The following is a 9,840-nucleotide window of genomic DNA, read 5'->3' as shown; positions in this document are numbered from 1 at the left end:
TCAATTACAAACTATCTTGAGTTGCTTTTCTGCCTGCAAAAATCCAATTATTACCTGCAACTCATCCAATTGCTTTGTAGAGAAAAGCAACCAACTAGAGTGCAGATTTGGTTAGATTCAATGAATTTCACTTTGTCATTTGTGTTATTACTTGCCAATGTCACCAGATAAACAATAAAATCAACTAAAAGCTAATGCAAATCACAAACTTCCTCACATATGTGTAACACCCTAAAATCAATGATTTCTATTCACAGCATTTCCAACCATATGAAAAAATTTGTTGATAGAGCGACATTGCAACAAACAAGCATGATTATCAACCTACCTAAAAAGCTAATGACTTGTTCAGAAGGAAATCAAGTATGCTAAACTTGAGCATAATTTGATGCAAGGCAGTAATCAAACTAAACACATTACGGGAAAGATATGCACACCTCAAAGGGGCAGAAGCGAAGATAATGAAAGAGCCAGAGTTTTCTTTTTTTGCTACAAATAAATCTGACAGGTAGGGTAAACCAACAATGTGGGTCATAACTCATAAAAACAAAATTTAATTGATATATAATACTAGATACAAACAACATACAACATAAGGTTAATGGAATATGAATCAAATTAGAAACCTTCCACATCCTGCTCTCAGCTATTGTGAAAAATCAAAGAAACTGTGAAACAATGGCAAAACCTTAATGACCCAAGAATATTCTACATTGTTTCAATGAGTAGTTTCCAATTATTTTAGCATCATCTCATGCATAGAACATTTCGTATAACAAAGCTACTAATTCTGCCCTAGAAACCTTGCAAAACACAAAAAAAATAGGAGCACCTTTTCAGTTGAAACAAAGTACATAATGAACATGATGAAAATAGAAATCACTTAGCATGAACATAGGATGCCTAAGTCTAAAATTAATCTATGTAAGAATCCCACACCTTGTTTCTAAATACAATCTGGATTATCAACTCAAGTGTGCTCTAAAAAGTGGTGCTAGAAAATAAAGCACTGAATGCAATATGAAATGGTAGCATAAGAAACAAGAAGAAATACATCATGATGGCTTATATGGAAGCACCACTGTAACCGGAAACAATAAGATTTGCATAGGTACTTGTGCCATGAAATGTCTTTGAACAATGTCAATTAACTATTCCTTTGAAGGGTTGGGAATTGCATCTACCTATTTCACAAGCGTGAATTTCAGTCTTCAGATATCTATGAATCCCAAACCATTATGCAGAGTGGATTTACAAAACATAAGTTCCATTTTTAGCATAGACAAAATTTTCAGAATTATGACTAAGATTCCAAACACCACTCGATTCCCATTATCATCAAATAGTTGTGGCAACTCACAAGATTAAAGTGCTTCCAATATCTCACCAAAGCTGTTGTTTCCAATTTGCTCAAGTATACCTTCTACACCATTTGAAAATCAATTACATCTTCAAACAACTTTCAGATTTATTTAGACTAAACATATAAATATAGAGGCAAAATTCAAGACCAAACTTCAAATACAGTGACAAAATTGTCTATTTTTAAAAGGAAAAAGTTCAAAAGAAATAAAGGAAGCTAACACTATTAAGACTCCGAAGTGCTTACCAACATTCCATGTGAAGGTGCCCTTCAACCTGTGGACTGTGATTTTTGCTAATTGATTTAGACATAGATGTCATTGTCTTGTGGGGCCTCTGCTTGGACTTACATAACTTTGGAAAATCGTCAGAGGCTACTATGACAAAAATGTAAATCGCTTATGATCTGAACTTAAACAAGAACGTAACAACTTACAAACATAATCATAAACACAGATATGCAATAGAAAAGCACTTCATTTCATTAATAGAAAAATATTGAACTATGCTTACAAACAAGATGGAAATAAGATAGCTCAAGCGATGATAGCTTATCTCAGAGAAGAGATGTGGTGGCTACATGCCTCTGAAATGTTTTACAATGAGACTCAAGGGCCTATTCATTATTGGAAAACATGAGAAAACCCTAAACAACCAAAACCCTAACCCCAAGAGATGTAACACCAAGAGTTTGTGGGCCCCATCGGGGTTAGTTGGGCAACCAACTTCCTTGGGTCATAACTTGGTCATATTATTTCTGTTTGGCGTGTACGATACCTTGTTGGAAAGGTCTCTCTGAGTACTACAAGTTTCGCCACAAGCCCTTGCCTATGGCTTTGGGCCTGTCATGGAACCCAAAAAAACGTCGTTTAGGGGGTCGAAACTGCTCCGAAAGTTCAGGACTTGAAAAACTGCTAAAAATAGTAAATGCTGAAATGAACAAGGAAACATATGAAACTGACTATGGGGTCTAGGTGGAATATCTGCCTAGATCATTCCCCCCCCCTTAGGAAGCAATGGTCCCCATTGCTTGTAGAGCCTCCAAGAGGTGAGGAAATTTTTGTTAAACTTCGTCCCTGGTGAACCACTTTCCCTGGTGAAGGAGTTGGCCTGCTTTGACAACTCGATATAGTTTATCCTCTGTTTCTGAGTGCTCTTGATTTGTGTGTCCATGACTGATCATTTGTGGCCTGTTCCATGCAGTCCGGGTTGAGCTCTGTTGGTGTGAGATGTTTTGTAATGTCAGATGTGTCCAACAATGGTGGAAAGTATGGTCGAAGATGATCTACATTGAACAATGGGTGTAGACCAAGGAACGATGGGATGCTGATCTCAAATGCTTTGTCACCGATGACCTTGGTGATGGTGTATGGCCCATATCGGAGTAGGAGAAGCTTGAGGTGGGGTCTAGCAAGGGACTCCTTATGAAAATGTAGACAAACTTTATCACCCACTTGGAACTTGTACGACACTCGATGTTGATCATGGTGTTGTTTGTACTTAGCATTGGTTCTATCCAATATATCATGGACCTACTCGCAGATGTGTTGAATGCACTCAATGAATTTGTTAGCCCTTTTAGCTTCAGACTAAAAGTGAACCGAATCTACTTGAGTGGCTGCAAATGGTATGGTCACATCAATGTGGCATAATGGTTGAAATCCCAACCCTACCTGAAAGGGGTTGTGGTCTGTTGAGTTTTGGAGAGCTCTGTTGTATCTATGTTAGATATAGGAGAGACTTTCATCCCATGTGTGTGGATGCTTTGAGTTGTACATGCGCATAATGTTTACGATCATCCTTTTAACAACCACTGTTTGGCCATCAGTTTGGGGATGGAAAGACATGGACTTAGTAAGTTTTGTATCCAGCATCGACCAAAGACTTAACCAAAATTCACTCAGGAATCTGCTGCCCCGATTTGAGACAATGGAATTTGGGATCCCAAAGTCTACCCATACTCCCTCAAATAAGAGCTTAGTAGTGGCCTTTGCTGTGATACTCTTCTTGTAGGCTGTCATGATGACCATCTTAGAGAATTTGTCGATGACCACGAAAATGCAATCGTTGCCATGCTTAGTAGAAGGAAGGCCCAACATGTAATCCATGGAGACAGATTCCGAAATCCGGTGAGGAGTAGGTAGAGGAGTGTACAGGCCTTGCTTATTGATGGCTAGTTTGGCAATGACACAGGCAGTGTAGGATCTACTGTACTTCCCAACATCCCGACGAAGTTTTGGTCAATAAAAGTACTTTTGCAATACAACCACTATTTTCTCTACTCTGAAATTTCCAGTGACATGACTGTAGTACACTTCCCAAATCATCTTGGCATGCTCACTTGAAAAGACACAGATGTGTCCCAGGTGGCATAACATTGCATCATGAAGGTGAAAATTTGGAACTTTCTTCCCTTCTAGGGTGTCTGGTATATGCTGTCGAATTCTGGATCGCTCTTGTAAAGATGTGGCCACCTCAATGTCTCGTGCCCACATGAGTTGAGCACAGTGATAAGCACCATGACCGGTGGTTGGCCGAGGCAATCAATAACATTATTGGTGCTGCCCTTCTTATACTTAATTTTCAAATGGAACAGTTACAAATAGGTGGACCATTTCTGATGGTGATCATTCTACAACTTCCCTTGTGTCTGTATGAACTGTAGAGGTCAGTGGTCTATGTGGATGATTGTTTCCTTCCCCAGTATGTAATGCTTCCATTGACAACGGGACTACACAATGGAATACATTTCTTTGTCGTAAGTGGGGTACTTTTAGACTGTGTCTGAAAGTGTCTCACTGTGGTAAGCCATTGGATGCCCATGCTGAGTAAGAATCGCACCAATAACATAGTTGGAGGCATCTATCTCAATCTCAAATGGTTGTTGCAGGTTTGGTAATGTGAGAATTGGTGTAGAACAAAGGTGACTCTTCAACTTGGAGAATGTTTGTTGTTGGGTTTCTAACCAAAAAATCTTTTCTTTCGCTCCGCCCTTAGTGACTTGACTTAAAGGCCAAGTGATATGAGAGAACCCCAACAAAAACCTACGGTAGAAATTGGCAAGATCCAAAAAGATGCGGAGCTCTGCTAGAGTGGTTAGGACTGGCCAATCCCGAATTACTTGTATCTTGGATGGGTCCACATGTACACCCTTCTCATCAATGATGTACCCCAGATATTGAACCTGGGTCAAGCCAAAGGTGCATTTCTCTAAGTTAGCACACAACTTATGTTGGCGCAGGGTTTGAAGGACCTATCAAATATGGTGGAGGTGCTCTTCCCAACTCTGGATTAAGATCAATAGGTCATCTAAATACACCACCACGAATGCACTGGTGAAGGGTCGTAAGATGTCGTCCATCAGTCTCGTGAAGGTTGCAGGGGCGTTCGTCAATCTGAATGGCATGACCAACCATTCAAAAAGGCCCTCCTTGGATTTGAAGGCATTCTTCCACACATCAGAAGGTTCGATATGCACCTGGTGATAACTTGAATTCAAGTCAATTTTGCTAAAATATTTGGCCCCCTTGAGCTGGTCCAAAAGGTCATCAATCTGTGGGATTGGGTACTTATTTCAGACACTGATCTTGTTCAGTGCCCGATAGTCAATACAGAGCCTCTATGTTTGATCCTTCTTTTGTACCAATACAATTGGGCTCCCACAAGGTGATGAGATTGACCTCATGTGCCCTTTCTGCAATAGTTCCTGAATCTGCCTCTTGATCTCATCGTTCTCCAGAACAGAGCATCGATAGATCAGTTCATTTGGTGGCGGTGCGTACGGGGTCAGATCAATGGAGTGCTTGACCTGACAGTGCAAAGGTACCCCTGTGAGTGAGGCGAAAATATCCTTGTACTCCTCCACGACCTTGTCCATCTATTGTTTCTGTGCAAAGGAGCCCTGCCTGGAAGCTGTGGCCACAACCTTCTTCTTTCCCTAGGGGCAAATCATAAGGAAAACAAATTTCTTGGTATGGGAAATGATCTTACTACATTGCTTTGTAGTGATCAAAGATATGGAAGTAGGCGGGAATACCTTCGATATCCTGTACAACTTATTAGCCTCATACACAACATGTCACTTCCACAAGTACGATTGTCCTAACAATACATCACAAACTTCAAGCGGAGCAACGTCACACAATACCTCATCCGTGAAGGGCTTGATGCTGTAGGGAAGGCGACACTATTGGCTGACATGAAGATCTCGTACATGGTGAAGCCACCCGATGGTGTACGACTGTGGATGTGTTATAGTCTTTAGGCCCATCCGCTTCATGACCTCTGCTGAAATAAGGTTCTTTTGGCTCCCGCTATCGAAAATGAACTGCAGCAGAGAACCCTTCACCCACATCTGTGAGTGGAAGAGGCATTCCCCCTCCTCTGGATCTTTAGGCTCAATCTTATGGATCTTGGTGGTGGCCATGGTGGCACTGGGCTCTACATCAATGATCTGCTTCCCTTTGTTAGTTCCTTTATTGGATTCTAATTCAGAGTCAGAACCCGTGTTTGATTCGAAAGCCTTCAACTCGGTCACCAGTGACTGCTTGGCCTGACACTCACTTGTATTGGGAGTGGAGTTCTTATGGAACTCACACCATTTTCCCGTGTCCTTCTTCGTCTTCGAGGTGTTGTTCTTTTCTTGCGGCTTCGGTGGGTTGTCCTGGGTAGCACCGCCTTGGCTTGGTCCTTTGTTCTGTGGTTTGGGGGCGCATTTTCCTTGCTTTGGATTCATAGATCGAAAGTCCTGCTTCTTCTGTTTAAACTTCTGCTCAATCTTGACAGCGTACCGATACGCTGTGCCGAGCGAGGAAATGTCCAAGAACTCCATCTCATCCTAGATGTACTTGTGTAGACAACCACGGTACTTGAGCACCAAATGCTACTCAGTTTCCTTGATACCCATCTCCGTACGAAGGGTATGGAAAGTATTTGTGAACTCTGGCACATCTTGGTCCCTTTCCTACCGTACCGTGGTCCACTTTATGTATTTGTCTTCATAGCTACCGACAGGGTAATATTGTTCCTTGATGGCGTCTTGGAAAGAATTCCGAGTCGGTGGGGCTGAAAACAACGAGGGTTCACTCTCGTCCTTTTGTTCACAGTAGGTTTCCCACCAATCCTTGAAGTGTGGGGTGACTTTAAGAAGTGCCAAAGTAATCTTTTCCCGATTGGAAAAGTCATGAACTAAAAAAATATTCTTCTAATAGATTTAACCATTTATCTACGACATTTGCATCTATCAAGCTTTTGAATATGGGAATATCGAAGTTAACTTGTACCTTAAAAGCAGTGGCGCCTCCAGAGTGGCTGCGGGATGAAGATGCATCGCCTGTGGGTAGTCATTGAAGGATCTGGCAAAGTTATCCATCATCGCATCCCTCTATTGCTCGAGGTCTTCCTCGAGCAACATTTTGAAAGGATCTCCTGCCCCCTTGTCTTTCTTTTCTTCCACCATGGGAGGTCGTTGGGTTTTGCGAGGCTGATCTTGTAATGGTTCAACCAAATCAAGCCCTAACTCCTTATACCCTAACCTCATTAGGGACATGCAAAAACAAATAAAGAGCATATTGCTATGATACCACTAATTCGAACTTAAACATGAACGCAACAACTTACATACATAATCATAAACACAAAGATGTAGCAGAAAAACACTTCATTTCATTAATAGAAAAATATTGAACTATACTTACAAATAGGATGGAAATACGATAGCTCGGGCGATGGTAGCTTATCTCTGAGAAGAGATGTGGCAGCTACATGCCTTTGAACTATGTTACAATGAGGTTCAAGGGCTTATTTATTATTGGAAAACATGAGAAAACCCTAAACAACCAAAAACCTAACCCTAGGAGATGTAACACCAAGAGTTTGTGGGTCTCGTTGGGGTTAGTTGGGTAGCCAACTTCTTGGGGTCGTAGCTTGGTCATATTATCTTTGTTTGGCACGTACAGTATCTTATTGGAAAGGTCTCTCTGAGTATTATAGGTTTCACCCTGGGCCCTAACCTATGGCTATGGGCTTGCAGTGGACCCCAAAAAACGTTGTTTACGGCGTCAAAATTGCTCCTAAAGTTCAGGAGCTGAAAAACTGCTAAAAATAGTAAATGTTAAAATGAACAAGAAAACAGATGAAACTGATTGGGGGGCCTAGGTGGAATAGGCGGGTGGCCACCAATATCCACCTGGATCAGCGTATTATACTTTTCACGAAAATATCTCAATAATTTTATGATATTTAACAATTGACTGGTAAAGGAATTTTGATTCACCTAATTCTGAGCTACTAGACATAACATTTTCACAGTCGTTTCTATCGACATCCTCATGTCTAGTTGGTGCATCCTCATGGCTAGTTGGTGCTTCTATAACACTCAGAGCATTTCTCTGTAGCTTCACTTCTATACCATTTGTGAGTTCCTGAAAGGAATAATAGGAAGAATTTTATTAAAATGTAGCCTTTCACTGTTTGACATATTGTCCATGATTTTTTTGGGTTAAATGTAATAAAGTATTTTTATGCAATCATAAAACCAGGAAAATCAAGGAAACAAATTTTATCACAATGCGATGAAAATTGATGCAATGCTCCTCGAACATAAGATTTCAAACACCTTCTCATAACTGGTTCCAACATATATATCATAGATTGAGTAGTTTGTGACATTAAAAGAGAAAAAAAAAACCCTGGAATCAAAGAAGTGAGCAGAATTTGTATTCATAAGTAACTTGATAGACTCAAACTGTGCAGATTTTTTACCTTTAGAATATTTTGATAGATATTACTTGAGCAAAAAATTATCCAACATTCAGCAGGAATTGAGATTGTCATTTATAAAAAAAAATTAAAACACTAAGCACCCACTATTCTTACCCAAGGCAAGCAACGAGACACAATTTTTTAGCATAATTTGTTGTGCACACATGCAGGTTGCGACCTTTTCACTAGACACTAAACTATGTATGCAAAGTTTAAGACTGATTGATAGATAACACTAAGCAGAAATGTCCATGTGAGTTGAATGCTAATGTCAGAAGCTCATAAATTAAATTCAAACTAGTCACTTAAAAAGTGTCCATTTACTTGCAAAAACACGTGAAAACATTTAAATATTACATAAAAGCTACTCCAACACGAGAATTTCAAAAGAATTCAAACCCTTACCTATCAACTCTCAAAAGACTCGAAGAAGCAAATTTCCATTAAAAAAACATATAATACGCCACTTTTACAAGTTCAAGAAAATGTTTCAACACTACATAAACATTATTAAATGAAGATCACAAATTTTTTCGTTGAATACAAGAGAAATCTCAAATTTTCACCATTCACTCCACGAAGATCCCAAATGCCTAAAAAATTAATTAATTTCACAGTTGCAAATTCAAACCCATCTTTTCAAAAGATGGGAAAAGGAAGGTGAATATTTACTTACAATAAATAGATAGATATCACTAAGATCAAGAAATATAAATTTAAATCCCGCATAAACATACAAATTGGGTTTGAGGTTACAAATTCAAACCCACCCTTATAAAATATGAGAAAGAAAGATATGGATATTCCCTTATAAAGTAATGTATTAATAGTAGTTTTTTCCCCGGAACAAGAAAATGAAATGTCTAAATGCTGCATAAATTATAAAGTAATGTATTAATAGTAGTTTTTTCCCCGGAACAAGAAAATGAAATGTCTAAATGCTGGATAACATACTAGAAATATCCAAAGTTTTGGTTTCCTTTGTTAAATATCAGGAAAAATATATAAAAAAAAAATTACCAAAAGAAAATGCTTAAACTCCGGCGTAAGGAAAATATAGACCTCAGCACACGAGATTAAATATTTTTCGCATTGAAAGAGAAAACACGAATTTCACATTTCTTAGTTGGTAATTAGGAAAATAAAGAGCTTCCTAGTAAGCTATGCTAGGAGAAGCATCTTAACTTCGTTTTATTCATAATACCATGTCAATTTCATCTTCCTTTAGAGAATTAAGCAAGAAATGAGAGAATTACCGTACCGAAAGCCCAACGGCCTGTCACAAAATCTAACGAGAACATATTTCGTCTTATTATTTTCGGTAACAACCTTAATATATAATGTTTATATTTTCTGGAGAAATCACATAGAGAACAAAGGATCCATGCATTTCGAACCTAAATGTAGGTTCATCATCAAAACCAAGATACTTTAGAAATACACAAAGCTCCTCATCTCCACTATTTTCGCATCAAGGAGACAATGAAACCCTTGTTGCTGCTGAAAGTAGATAACTACCTCCTTTATTTAACTTCTCTAGCTAAAATTGACCGCAGAAACATAAAATGTGGTCAATATAACCTCAATTGCCAACCAAAATCACCATATCCGCTAAAAAAAAATACCAGCTAAAATGCCATAAAACGCAATTACAGAGGGACGAACAACAACAAATTTATCACATAAATATCTCACATAGAGACTTAATGTGATAAT

At 39.0% G+C, this 9,840-nt stretch overlaps 1 pseudogene; it reads right to left on the bottom strand.

The window, feature by feature from the left end:
- Window positions 1-9,425, bottom strand: LOC149243820 (uncharacterized; annotated as a pseudogene).
- Window positions 9,426-9,840: the final 415 nt, after the last annotated feature.

The sequence above is a fragment of the Pinus tabuliformis genome, chromosome 8 (assembly GCF_031772625.1).
Source record: "Pinus tabuliformis cultivar Carrire ecotype Pingquan chromosome 8, CPIR1, whole genome shotgun sequence".
NCBI lineage: Eukaryota > Viridiplantae > Streptophyta > Pinopsida > Pinales > Pinaceae > Pinus > Pinus tabuliformis.
The sequence above is the reverse complement of the archived record's forward strand: the minus strand, read 5'-3'. Positions and strand labels throughout refer to the sequence as shown.